Below are 13,961 nucleotides of genomic sequence, written 5' to 3'. Positions count from 1 at the left end.
GGCGGCACTAAGGGTATTGATGTTGGGGGCTCCACGCAAATGCAGGGAGTCTGAAGATTGGCAGATAAGGAATCCACCAACAATGAGGATTATCTCTGACTTCACAGCTCTCATGGCCTCAGCCTCTGTATTTCAACACAGGATGCGATCAGCTGTGGCTGGCAGAAGCCAGGGATGGGCAGCTTCATGGGGAGGGCCCTTTCTCCAGGACTGTTAAGGACAGAGCTGTACTTCAGCAGGAAGTGTGGCTGAGGAGGAAGAAACTGAGATTCCCAGCACATGGGTTAATGGAAGGGCCCTTCATCTTTTTACACTGCTTAGAAAGATGTACTTAGCACCCTAAACATTGAGTGAGTTTTAGAGGCGAAAAGTGACAGGACCTCATTTTTGTAATGGACAGTGCAGTTAACCTTGGAACAACACAGGGGTTGGGGCACTGACCTCCACACAGTAGAAAATCTAAGTAGAGTTTTGACTCCCCCAAAACTGTGAGCAGCAGCCTACTGTTCACCAGAAGCCACACTGATAGCATAAAGAGCTGATTACACATATTTGTATTTATTACATGTATTATATACTGTATTCTTACAATAAAGTAACCTAGAGAAAAAAAAATGTTACCATGAAAACCATAAGGAAGAGAAAATATATTTACCACTTATTCAGTGGAAGTGGGTCATCGTAAAGGTCTCCATTCTCATCTTCTTCGTGGGGAGCAGGCTGAGGAGCGGGAAGAGGTCTTGTTGTTTCAGGGGTGGCATTCACGGAGGAAAATTCACATGTGAGTCAACCCTGTTATTGAAGGGTCAGCTATAGTTTCTCACTTTTCCTTGCCACAGAAGTTGTCATGGGAACCAAGAGAAAGGTAGGTCACAAGCTGTACAGTTGAAAACAATGTGCCTGCTGGTCTGGGACCTTGGCGCCACCTCTGTAGGATGCTAAGGCCAATCCTCTGGGTAGCTGTGAGGATCCGTCGAAAGCTTTCCAGCTTCCAAGTCTATATAGCTATGAGACATGGGACGGGTGGAGTTGGGGCTTCTGACCACACCACCGTGACAATATTTACTTATAGCCTTGGCAGCAAATAAAAACAAAAAGGCACTGAAGATACTTCCACCCTGAGACTCTAACAGGAGTACTTTTATGGAAAAGATAATGGCCATAGCTACGCTGTGTCTGACCCTCTCTTCTTCGACTGGGGTGTGGCCGAGGCCTCTGCGTTAGGCACGCTCCGCACCCCAAGGGTGGAATGATGAATGAATCACCTCTCAACCACAAAGATGAGGAGAGGATAAAGTAAGAGAAGTTATGACTTTTTCTTCCTTGCATCAACAAAGAGGTTTTTGAATTTTCTAAATAGATTTCTTTCTGGGCTGTGCAGGTAGAGGAATGGAGTGAAAGGCCCTCCCAGGGATCCTCCAAGCTCTCAAGCCTGAGATTTAAACATGCAGGCACAGACATAAACACACACATTGACTGATGCCACACACCGTGTCAGGCCGTCCACCTGTGCAGAGCTGGGTGGTCTGGCGGAGAGGCACTGGGAGGGGCTGCCGGCTCACTGGGGTCCTGGCATGGCGGTAGAGTTCACAGTGCGATTTCGTCCCAGAACTAAGATCCTCACACATATATGAAGTTATAAATGAGACCAAGGACATCTGAACTAGTCACAGTCCAGCAAGAGTCTGTAAGTTTTGTTTGTTTGAGTCTACTATGGTTTGAATGATGGTGTCCCCACCAAAATTCCCATTGAGACTTAATCCCCAGAGTGGTGGTATTAGGAGATGGGGCCTTTGGGGGAAGTGATTAAGTCATGAGGACTGGAGGGAGCTAGCTCAGGACCATCTCTGCCCTTGCATCCTTTTGGCCATGTCAGGACACAGAGTTCACAGCGCCATCTTGGAGGCAGAAGTGAGTCCTCACCAGCCACAAACCTGCAGGTGCCTTGATCTCAGATTTTCCAGCTCCAGAACCATGACATAGATTTTTATTACTCATAAATTACCCAGCCTCTGGTGTTTGGTTGTAGCAGCGCAAAAAGACTAACAGAGTCAGATATTTGTCTCACCAAAATCTCAGATGGGATGACAAAGGGATTTAAAGAAATCAAGTCTGATAGCTGCTCAAAATCTCAAAGGTCCACCCTTAGTGATAGAGGCAGTCCTCAAATTCATATGAGAGGAGATGTACTGTTCAAAAACTGTGCTTGAAAGCCACTGTCCAAATGTTTATAACAGATCTCTCTGCCTGTCATAGAGAACGAGAAGCCCCGTTTTTAAGAGGAAGCTCCAGCTATCTTTAAGTTCCTTCTCCCTGGATCCCGCCTTACTTCTGGGGGTCCAGGTCCCCTGCTTCTCCTGCCCTGTCAGCTGTGATCTGCTCCTCTTGAGAGGGCTGGTGTGGCAATACCTTCCCCAGGGACTCAGCCCCACTCAGCTCCTGCCCATCCTGAGAACAAGGTGGCTTCCCCTCTGAATGTTATACTTTTCTTCCAGAATTACTATGTATCTGGAGTTAGAGGGGAAAAATTGTTGATGTTCTCCTTTCAGAAAGCAATGTTCATATTTGGGCTTGATAATCCCAAGGCATGTCTTCAAGCTGCCAGCCCACAGCCCATGGCACATCTGAAGCAGTGAGGGTGCTGGCTGGGCACAGCTGGGGATGGAAAGCTTCTGTGATTTGAGGGAGCACTGCCTTCCTTGTTCAGGGGACCCAGTGAGCAAGAGACCTCCCAGTCCTCTGGGCTGGGGGAAGGAGGACGTCGTGACCAGTCTCTGTCAAGCCTATTCCAGGAGAGGGGACGTATCTGGGTTAACATTTTACTGAGATGCCTCAAGGTCCGGAGCTGGATATGCTCAGTTGAGAGGCTGGAAAAGAGAAGCAGAGAAGACCAACAACAGATTTTGCTACTTCCAAGGCTGATGCAGTATTGAAGCACTTTTAGCACGGCCCCAAGTACCTGGCGCTCTCCCAACTTCCGCGGTCTCAGCATCCCTCTTCCTCTCTAGGCACCCCAGAACCTGAAGACCCAGTAACTAAGAGATTAAGAAGGATTTAGCTGGAAACTGTGTCCTTTCTCATAGATCTGTTTCTGGGACATACCAGTTAACTATATTGAACATCACCCTCGTCTCTGACAAAATACTGCCTTGGAGGGCAGAGATACTTAATTCACAGAGCACATTGCAGAAATGGAATTGTCAGCAACAGAATGATGAGAAAGCTGGAAATGAAGAGATGATATTAGGGGCATCCATGGACTGGGGGGCTTGGCGGTCGTCTTAACTGAGATGGTGTCTCTGCTCTCCGTAGTGCTCCTTAGAGGACTCTCATCCAGTCAGTGACAGCTGAATGGGAAACAGCAAAGGGGTACCACGGTCACTTGGCAAGGATGGATGGCACAGGGGACAGGGGATGATATATAAATCCTTCTGAGAGCAGAAAGTCGTCTTCCCATCATCTTTATAGCTGACTCCCCCGGCTCTTAGAGACCTGTGATAGCAGCATCATTACCACTTCCCTGCATCCATCCCTTGCACTTTTGTAATGTGGCAAAGAGAGATTAATTGTATGGTGAAACTCTTCAACAATTTGCTGAACCTCTGCATTCCTAACATTAATCTTTCCCCAAGTGCCCTATCATTAACTTGAAAAATCAACCGGGCAAAACTTCAGAGTAGGTTCATGCAAATGAAAATACATAAATAGTGTGCGGGGATGGTGCAGGGATGGAGATGGGGAGGGCTGTCGGCTGCCGGAGAACCTGTAGCAAAATGATACATTAAACTGTTTTCCTGAATGCTTCACCCGTGAAACATGTCATTTATCCACTATACTATGTCCTGTACTATTTCATTAGAATCGTTTACTTTGGGCCTGGACCTGCTAAAAGCATGAAAAACACTTCCAGTTTCAAGTTGTTTTCAAAGTATGCTAATAAAAAAATCACTTTTCTTCCTCTGTCTCCAAAAGAAAACCTCTATTCTCCCTTCATTTGTGGGATTCAGCAACTAGCCACCTTTTCCTAGATTTTCTTCCATTTGAAAAGAAAATAAACAAAACACACTTGTTTTGAAATGTTCCCGCATCATAAATGTTCTCATTATGCCAAATTTGAATAACCCTCTTATCAAATATAAAATTGGCTAGAGAAATATATTCATTTTTGAAGTTTTGAGTTCATTTTTTTTAATAAGACCTCTCCACATGTAGATTTGTTTTTATTTAAGTGGAGGTCTCGATCTGTGCTCACAACATCATTATAACCAGCCAGAGAGAGAAACAGAGTTTCCATCAAGGAGGAAATGGCCCTTGAGTGGGGCTCATAAGTGTAGATTTCAACCCTGAGGTGCCCGTGGGTGGCAGAAGCCAATGCGTGGCTTTGCCCCGGCCAATCCTCTGTTTTTTTTCTTTGTAGCCCCAACAGTGATTTAAGTCTTATGCTACAGAGTTCAATCATGAATGTCAGTAGTTTGGGAATGAAAAGCAAGAATGCACCCATTTTTCTACTTGACTACTTTTGAACTAGATCTTAAAAAAAAAAAAAAAAAAAAAAAAAAAAAAGGGCACTAAGTCAAATCTCCCCGGAATGGAGCGTCATCTACTTTTCCATTCATAGCCACTGGTCACCTCACTGGTCACCTGAGTCAGGCAGAGGGAAGAATGCATGATTCCAATCAAACCAGGTTAAATGAACAGACAGAATTAGAGAGTCCTGGAAAGGGAAACTCAGGGATTTGCTAAGATCACTTTCTAGATTTAGTTGAAAGTTAAATACATAAACCATATAAAATCTGTGATGTTTGTGCTAGGAACAAAATTTAAAGTGGAATTTAAAATGAAAAGTGATTCACCATTTATCATACTTTTTCATTTGTGAATTGTAAGTGATTGTGTGATCAAGAAAGTGAAAACTTAGCAAAGGCTTGGATTTAAGTAAAAAGACATTCAGGGTTTTTTTTCAATTACTCATTCAATTAATATTTATTGAGAGGCTTTAGCATGCACATCTCACTCAAGGCAAACAGTTGAGTAGCTTATAATTTAGACAGCACAAGACAAATACTTGAGTAATAAATAATATAATTACATATAAACAGGTCATATGTGGAATCTCCCAGAACAAACCTTCTTCTCTCGAGTTTGCTGATGTCTGTAGCTACGAAGAACAAAAACAAATGATTAGACTCTTCATGATTACGGATTTGTTTGAACTTTGATTACTAACTAAACTAATAATTTATTTTTATAAGCTGACTGTTCAGCTTAAATTAAAATCATTTGAGCTTATGGGCAAGGTAAATATGTTTGAATTTTTAACACTTTCTATGTAATATTAGGGAACTCCATTTGACAAATTTAGTAGAACCATCATTAATCTACATAGATTATTTTCTTGAACTAAAAGCAATTATTAATATTCATTAAGTGCCAGGCAGTTTACACACACACACACACACACACACACACACACACACACACACAAAATTTATCCCTCTAAACAAACAGTCTTATGAAGGGCATACTATTATCATCTGCATAAAAAACTAACAAAGTTGATGATGCATTGCAGTGAAAGTGTAAACAGAATTTTTCTTTTGCAAGGAATTTGGGGATGATGGTGATCCACAGTTACACATTTATCATTTACCTATTGCACGGTAAGCCCTCGGGATATAAAGATGATCGAGACCTGATACTTCCTCTCCAACTCACCTTCTAAAGAGAGAGATGGACATGTAAACAGGGGGGCACTGAAGGAAGTGAAGACACTGTCCTGGAAATCTTAAAGGTGGAGTGGGGCAGGCAATTCCACCTGGAGCCTTCACAGAGCAGGGACACATGGCCTTTCTTGATTTGATTTGTATCTAGAAGGCATCCTGGACAAGTTGAAGCCATGTCTAAGCATTCTCCAAGTTTTAACAGTGTACTTGAGGCAATGTGGTGATTATTGTTGTGATCTCACAACCAGACAGAGTGGTGATCTATAGTGCCCTTAGCAAGTAAGAAAGTACATTGCTAGTTTCATTGCATCTACTGTAAAGATCATGGCCAGTACTGTAAAGATCTTGGCCATATATTGTGAAGATCTTGGAAGCCAAGACTAGCAACAATGTCCTCATGCTAAAAGCAGAAGAGACTAGAGGTCTCTAGAGATAGAATAAAACCTACTTCTATTTACCTCTTATTCTGTCCATCAAATAAAATCCATCAACAATGGTTCATGACATCGACTCAATACCCAGAGTACATTTTGAGGGACTAACCACTCCAGGACCTGCCAAGCACTTCATGACAGCAGTGTGCTGGGAGTAAGAATTATGGATGGTTTAGTCCAATAACATGAGAATGTGTGTGTGATTTAACAGCTTCAAACAGCAGTGTGCGATGTATGCATGCCAACATAACTTACCTAGGACTCAACCTAATCTCCTAAGATGCAACATGCATTCACACATACTCGTGTCTAAAGTTATTACATTTTGTGGTTGTTCACTTACACTAGCTCTAGAATGAGTAAGGCTGAGTTCTTTCCCCAAAGCACACTGTAAATTCTCATATCATAGACTTTTGATAGAATTTCAAGTATTCATGAATCATTAATAATTGTCCTAACTTAAAAAAGGTGCCTACTTTGAACATGATATTCAGATAATGAATTCTTGAAGGCTCGTTGAGTTGGTTTTTCTTGGCCATCATCTTGAAGCATGCTATGCATCTTAATTTTCCCTAAGGAATACGTCTAAGGGAAATAGTTGGTCATTAACACTATAAAATTTATCAAATGACTGAGCATAGGCTTCATAAAAGATACATAGTAATCATAACAAGAGTCAAAATTCCAGTTAGGATACATAAATAACCTCCATGAGATGGGAATCAAATAAAAGCTCTCCAACCTTGCAGCCCTAAGGAACACATGTCACTTGATTGCTCACAGCTTGGACACTATATTCTTTATCTGCAGGAGAGATGTTCACTGAAGACCCCCAAATGACGCTCCTTCCTGCACCAGGGAAAGTTTAAGAATTACTGTGCCACAGGGAGAATATACAAGGGCTGCAAGAGATTCTCTTCCTAGAATCCTGGTGCAGGGATTTGAGAAACTGTCAGGATGAAAAATGATACTATTTTAATCTCCCCATAAATAAGATTGGCATATTGTGCTTTTATTATATTCTTTGAAATGAATTGATTCTATTCTTAGAAATTAAGACATTTTATTCACATGCCAGTATAGAAATCTTTCTGAAACAAGTGTTGGTGAGGATGTGGGGAAATTGGAACCCTCCTACTTTGCTGGTGGGAATGTAAACTAGGGCAACCACATTGAAAAACAGTTTGACAGTTCCTCAAAATGTCAAGCATAGAGTTAACATAAGACCCAGTAATTCTACTCCTAAATATAGACCCAAGAGAATTGAAAACTTACGTCTGCACAAAATCTTGTACACGAATATTCTTATCAGCTTTATTCAGAATAGCTAAATTGGAAACAATCCAAACGTTCATCAACAGATGGGTGAATAAACAAAATGTGGTATGTCTGTGCAATGGAATATTATTTGACATTTTATAGAAAGAATGAGGTTCTGATCCATGCCTTAACACAGATGAACCTTGAAAGCACTATGCTAAGTGAAAGAAGCAGTATTAATGGGCCACATATTATATAATTCTATTTATAGGAAATGTTCATAACAGGTAAATCCGTAGACACAGAAAGTTGAGTAGTGGAGGCCAAGGGCTTTGGGGAAGCTTTGGAGAAAGTGAAGAGGGACTGCTAACGTGCTTTATTTTGGGATGATAAAAGATAGTGTCAGTGGTTTTAGAGTTAGGTGAAGAAACTAAAAATCACTGAATTATACCCTTTAAAGATGCATTTTACAAAAGATGAATTATATTTCAATAAATTGATATATAAACCTTTCTTAGCTCTTTTAGATAATTCAAGCCTTGTCCTGATTAATTTCTGTAAATGATCACTATACAACTAGTTGTTTTGGGATGCGTTTGGCCTTTAGATGAAATAAAACCAATTTTTAAGATAAACAAAGACAACTAAGCAGTAAGAAGTGATTTTTTTTCACATGTGTTGAAACTTTGTTTTCAAACATCTGAAGAAAATCATCTATAAATGAATCAGAATGATAATAGATATGTTTTTGCAATACTTTCACAGATGGTCTTATTTAAACACATTCCAGTGATGATAAATACAGAAGCTTATGGAGTTACATAATACGAGATTCTGGTTTGGATATGAGATCCAGCCGAGCAAGTTATCTGAGGGAACATTTCTTATTTGCCTTTGTATTTTGTTGGGCATAGACTATGTGCTAGTTACGGGCGGATTAAATGCATTATCATCTTAAAGCTGTGCCTTTTTGGGGAGCCCCTTCAACCAGCAATAAAAAAAATATACTATTACTCTGAGTTAAGACAATTTTAAAGGACAACCCATTCTGGAATGCAGTTGATGCTTGATATATGTTTCATGAACAAATGTCTGAAGTTATACATATATGAATGGATCAATGCAGAGTATATAAATGTGGATTTCAGAGCTGTCCCTCTCCCTAGTTCTAAAGTTTGCTTCTTCCTTCATTTCCAGTATAAGCATTGAAATTTTGAAGCATTCTTAACAAATGAAATATCTAAAAATATTTGTGGTTTGGTTTGTGTACGGAATGCATCCCAAAGGATTCATTTGTTACCTAAATCTATAATCAGTAATGTTAAGAACTTTTAACAATAAGACATGACACGACGTAATAATCCTCTGAACCAAAAATGAGGACAATGCTTCCTGAAAAGTAATTATTTTGGAGTGAAACCTAGTTCTTAGTTACCTCATGTGACTGTGAAATACTTTTATAGGAATAAAAAAGTATTGAGACAGCACAGGGCTTTTCCTTAGTCTATAATGATTGGTTTTCTCTCATAAGCTTCATTAACCCAGTATTCTATGTATATGTGCCTATGTACATGTGTGTGTTTCTGTGTGTGTTTGTGTGGGTGTGCCTGTGTGTATTATATTTTCCCCAATAGGATAACACTTTGGGAATGTATATTGTTTGCAGAGGGTAAAGGGAGCCGAGTGGAATGCTGTTACTGAATATTATCATACCCTTTATTGATTGAGATTCCTTTGTCAAAGGAATGTCAAATGTCATTTGGGTCACTGTCCATTTTTTAGTGTATTTTGGCAAAAAGCAAACATTGTGAGGCTTCACTTATTTCATGTACTGATTTGGGTGATAGTTATTTGCATCTGACAATTTGCTTATTTAAAGAACATGAAGGTCATTATCATTGAACTTTCTCTGAAATAACCAACACACGGAGACTGGATTCATACTTACTGTTGCCTCCATTGGCTTGATGAAATCAGTGCTCAGAACCTGAGAGGGCAGAAATGGCAAGACAGATTAATTTACTTTAAAGGTTTTGAGAGTTTCTTATTGATTTTTTTGCGTGGATTTGCACAGTCTAAGATCACATAACAAGTGAGAACATCAGATTTCTCACAGAGAAATTCTTAAGTTCAAGTATAAAAATGTTACGATTTTGGTCAATATCACATGTTTTATTTATTTATTTATGTTTATTATTATACTTTAAGTTCTAGGGTACATGTGCACAACATGCAAGTTTATTACATAGGTATACAAGTGCCATGTTGGTTTGCTGCACCCATCAGCTCATCATTTACATTAGGTGTATCTCCTAATCCTATCCCTTCTCCAGTCCCCCACAGGCCCCAGTGTATGATGCTCCCCTCCCTGTGTTCATGTGTTCTCATTGTTCAACTCCCACTTATGAGTGAGAACATGCAGTGTTTGATTTTTTCTTCTTGTGTTACTTTGCTGAGAATGATGGTATTAAACTGTTAACCCTTCTTGAGTTTAAACAGGTATTCTAGTTTTGCTTCATAACACAGCATGCCCTCTCCATTCTTTGACAGCTCATCATACCTCAAAGTAAAATGAGAGACCTTCAACTTCATTCTCAATCAAATCTCCAACTAATCCTGTTCATGAACTCTTCTGTCTAGCCAAACTCTCTAAATTAATTCTTGACCATCTGATGTTACTGCCTTCATTTGCTCTTCTTGGCATTTTTTTTTCCCCTGAAAATCTTACTAGCCATTCCTTAATATCAAATCTACTTATTTCTGTACAATGGCTTCTGAACACTGTAAGTATCTATCCTTGCCCTGAACTACTAACATTTATTATCTGTATCAGACATGTGGCATGCGCATTTACAACTTTGTTTTGAGGTTAACTGTGGGCATGTTTGTGCCCAGTGCTAGATTATCAATTCTTGGAGGTCATCAACCACCCAGATTGATATTTGCAAGGTACTTCATGCATAGCAACCTTATAGTAAATGTCTGTTGACTGAATGAGTGAATGAGAAGAGATTAAAACTGAGGTGGTTACTCATCGAAGAGGTGTCCAAATAGTGAATGATTAAACAAGAAGCAGTAACTCATACTGTTCTTCCTTTTGACCTGTGCTGTTGTTTTGGTAGCTGAGATTCTCTGGTCACTAAGTAATCAGATATATGGATATACTCCCTTGAGGTGTGTTTTGGGAAGGACTTTGATTGTCCCACAAAGCAGAGTACAGATCTGACGCTAGATTGCTCTTGTTTTCTTTTCTTTTCTTTTTTTTTTCAAAGAGGCATGCTATTAATGTAACTCTGGTCACAAAACGGCTATGCATTTCTTAAAATGTTTTTTAAAATTTCTCTCTAGAATACTTACAACTAACTGGTTATGAATCTATTTATCCTGGCGTAACAATGGGTTTGATATTGTGACTAAAATTGTAATTTTGGTCTCTCCCAGGTAATAGGATGTCACAGTGACAGAGCCATGAGATTTCAGTAAGTGACATGAGCACACTCAGCCTGGTAGACTGTTTTCAAAAGGTTCCAACACAGACCACTTCGGTACAAAGGGTCAAACACAGTCCAAACAAATGCTTGACAATAATAGGTACAAAGGACTCGTGTCCTTGGTGAATGATTAATCATAAGCTATCATAAACAAAAGTATTCTATACATTTGATAAACAGGTTCATAAAGAGCACAGGAAATACTGAGGAAAATCACATCTTTCAAAATTAAATGTCAGTCATAAGACAGCTGACTTAATTTTGGGGAGGTTTTCATTTAACACTTTGAGTGAAGCTAGAGTAGCAGGTGCCATGTCTGCACCCCCAAGTTGGTAATATATATGCACCCATCATTAAAATGTACTGTTTGAATTCTTATGTGTTGCTTTCATTCTGTGCTCCATTCAGTAGATTATTGTATACACATTCACTCCCAGAAGCCGCTGTAATGGGCCATCACAGTCCCTCTCTTACATTTTCTCTTCTCATGCAAATGAAAGAGCAATTAGCCATGACAATCAGTAGGCAGAAAGACTGTCAAACCCATTTTGAAAAAATAAATACAAAACCCGTTGTTACATCTTTGGAGTAGCCTAAGAACAAATGTATGACTCCATATTTTTAAAAAGAAAATTTTTCTCCCCACAGATGTGCAGGAATGTAGATAGTCAAATGCATGTGGCCATCCCAAGACCCACGTGTTCTTGGAAGATTATGCAAATATTTTCCACTAATTTTGCTGCAGCACGAAACATTTCTGAAGTTCAACTTTAGGGATTATATTGAGGATCACTTTACACATCGCATAGGAAAATAACTTTCTTCCTCAGCTTAGGAGTCAATTGTGATATTGATAGGATTTTTAGCACCTCTCTTGGTACAAAAGAGGGAGAATTAAGCCTATAGTGTAGGCAAATAAATGATTGCAATAAGGAAATCTGTGGACCAATCAGAATGTGGGCTTCCTCAGTGACTTACAGAAATTACCATGAAAACAGAAGAGAAATGGGCCCAGGTAATGACAGTGCTTTCAAGCTGTCCCAGGCAATAAAAATGCTTGAGAAATGGTTTCTCAGCCCTGCCATTGGGAAGAGGAGAGAAGGAACTACTCTGGCTATTTCTTCCTACACCTTCCTTATCCCCAGTACTGTGGCCCATGCCTCAAGATCTGTGGACAACAAGCAACAAACAGCAACAAAACATATCAACTCTGGAGCTTTTGGATGTGAGGGCAAGATATATGGTTGAAGCCTAGAAAGCAAAGGGAATAAAGAAATAGAAAGACATAAAATATGAACCCACATGTCCTCTAAAGCCCTTATGTTTCAGAATAATCCATTTTGTTTCTTTAATTACCAGAACCTATACTCCCTTCCTTTTTCCCTCCTAAGAGTTCAGGTCTGCAGGAGCTGTAGGTGAGCTTTCCGAAAGGAAGCACCCGCTGCTTTACGTTATGGCCCTGCCATAGGAACAGGCTCTCCAGTTGGCACATGAACCCAGGCGCGGTCCCCATGAGGTCACTCTTCTGCTTGGCGTCCACTATGAGCCCAGACTCTTGACCCCCTACCAGATACTGCTCTTGCCCCCCTTCTGTCCTGCCGAGGCTAGAACATGGAGGCCAAAGCCCATGAGTTTTAAAAAGATGTTGTAGATGCTGTGATTTATCACTGTTTTAGGCTTGAATTCTCCTTACGACATTCCTTTGCGACGTCTCCAGTTCCCTAGGACTCTTCCTGTTGGAGAGAACCTTTAAATAAGAGAATGCATGTAACTCGTCCAGTGCAGGGCCCAGGGCATAAACAACTCATTTGATAAAGTATTCCTCCTTCTGAAAGCTCAGATAAGCATCAAATGATACTGACCTCACTGATCTGAAATTTATGCCATATATAACTTCAACCCATTGATTCTAGATGTCGCCGGTGCAACCCTACAAAACCAGAATAACTCCTTGAAAATTTCTCCAAGTCTACTTCTCTCCATGGCAAATAGACTCATTTTGAGCTGCTCCTCAGGAGATACGATTGTTCTCCTTTGATTGTGTTCCAGTTTATTTTTACTTACCAGTCAAGTGTTTTAAAATTACCATTTTGGTGTATTTCTTTTTAAAGTGTGTGTGTGTGTGTGTGTGTAACCACACTCTTATACTATTTTGTAGCTTACTTTTTACATGTATGCCTCCCTTCCTTAAATACTCTTACACTATGCTCTTCATTATTCTAGTTAATAATCGTGATAAGAGCAAATATGTGATGCATTCTCGCTACAGTCCACGCACTCCACCAAACATATTTAATTCACGTCAAACCTCTGAGGTAGGCCCACGGATCATCAACATTTTACAAATGAAAACCACAGTCAAGTCGAGGTGTATGCAGGCTCGAAAGCCACCCAAGTTCACCAGGAAGTAAAGGACAGAGCCAAGATCCAAACACAGATACGGCCAGCTCCAGAGCCCATGCTCTTTCCTGCTTTCTGTTTTACCTTTCTGGTTCTTCTTTGGCTACAAAGTCCTTTGTGTTTTCCTTTATCCTTTTGTAACTCCAGCACTTTGGAACTTGAGCCTGTGGCAGTATTTTTGGAGCCCTGTCTTTCTCTCTTGTACTCATCTTCAGGGTCTAGCTTTAAAAATTACACACATGAACTGCAAACAGCTTAAGCCCATGGAGTCGCTGGCAGGCAGCCTCCTGTCTTCGGGCACTTCCCACTCTTCTTCATTTGCATGAGAACCTTGTTGGGAGGACTTCCTGTCCAGCCTCATTTCATGGGATCAGCCTCCCTGTCCTTGGAAACTTTCCAACAGCTCTGATAGTGCCCGGTTGCATGTGTGACTTTGGGAAGCCTTTGTTTTCTTGGTTGCTGCTGCCCAAAGAACCTATTTCTTCCCCTTGATCAACCAGCAGTCAACATCAATGCTTTTTCCAAAACCTGAGAGACAAATGATCAGCATGATGAGCCGGTAACTGGCTAAATACTCTGGATTCAGCCTGGCAGGTGGGGAGTTGGTCTCCAGTCATTCCTCCATCTTGCTTCCGTGTGGTTTACAGGTAAAC

The 13,961-nt window shown here is 40.4% G+C and overlaps 1 long non-coding RNA gene across 1 annotated transcript; it reads right to left on the bottom strand.

The window, feature by feature from the left end:
• Nucleotides 1-547: 547 nt before the first annotated feature.
• Nucleotides 548-13,688, bottom strand: LOC144336361 (uncharacterized). Its single transcript, XR_013408065.1, has 5 exons — nucleotides 13,393-13,688; nucleotides 9,366-9,404; nucleotides 5,651-5,718; nucleotides 5,128-5,158; nucleotides 548-2,867 (listed from the first exon to the last, which is right to left on the bottom strand). It is a non-coding gene; the product is annotated as an uncharacterized LOC144336361 (long non-coding RNA).
• Nucleotides 13,689-13,961: the final 273 nt, after the last annotated feature.

This window comes from Macaca mulatta, chromosome 17, assembly GCF_049350105.2.
Source record: "Macaca mulatta isolate MMU2019108-1 chromosome 17, T2T-MMU8v2.0, whole genome shotgun sequence".
NCBI lineage: Eukaryota > Metazoa > Chordata > Mammalia > Primates > Cercopithecidae > Macaca > Macaca mulatta.
This window is presented reverse-complemented; position numbering and strand designations above follow the sequence as displayed.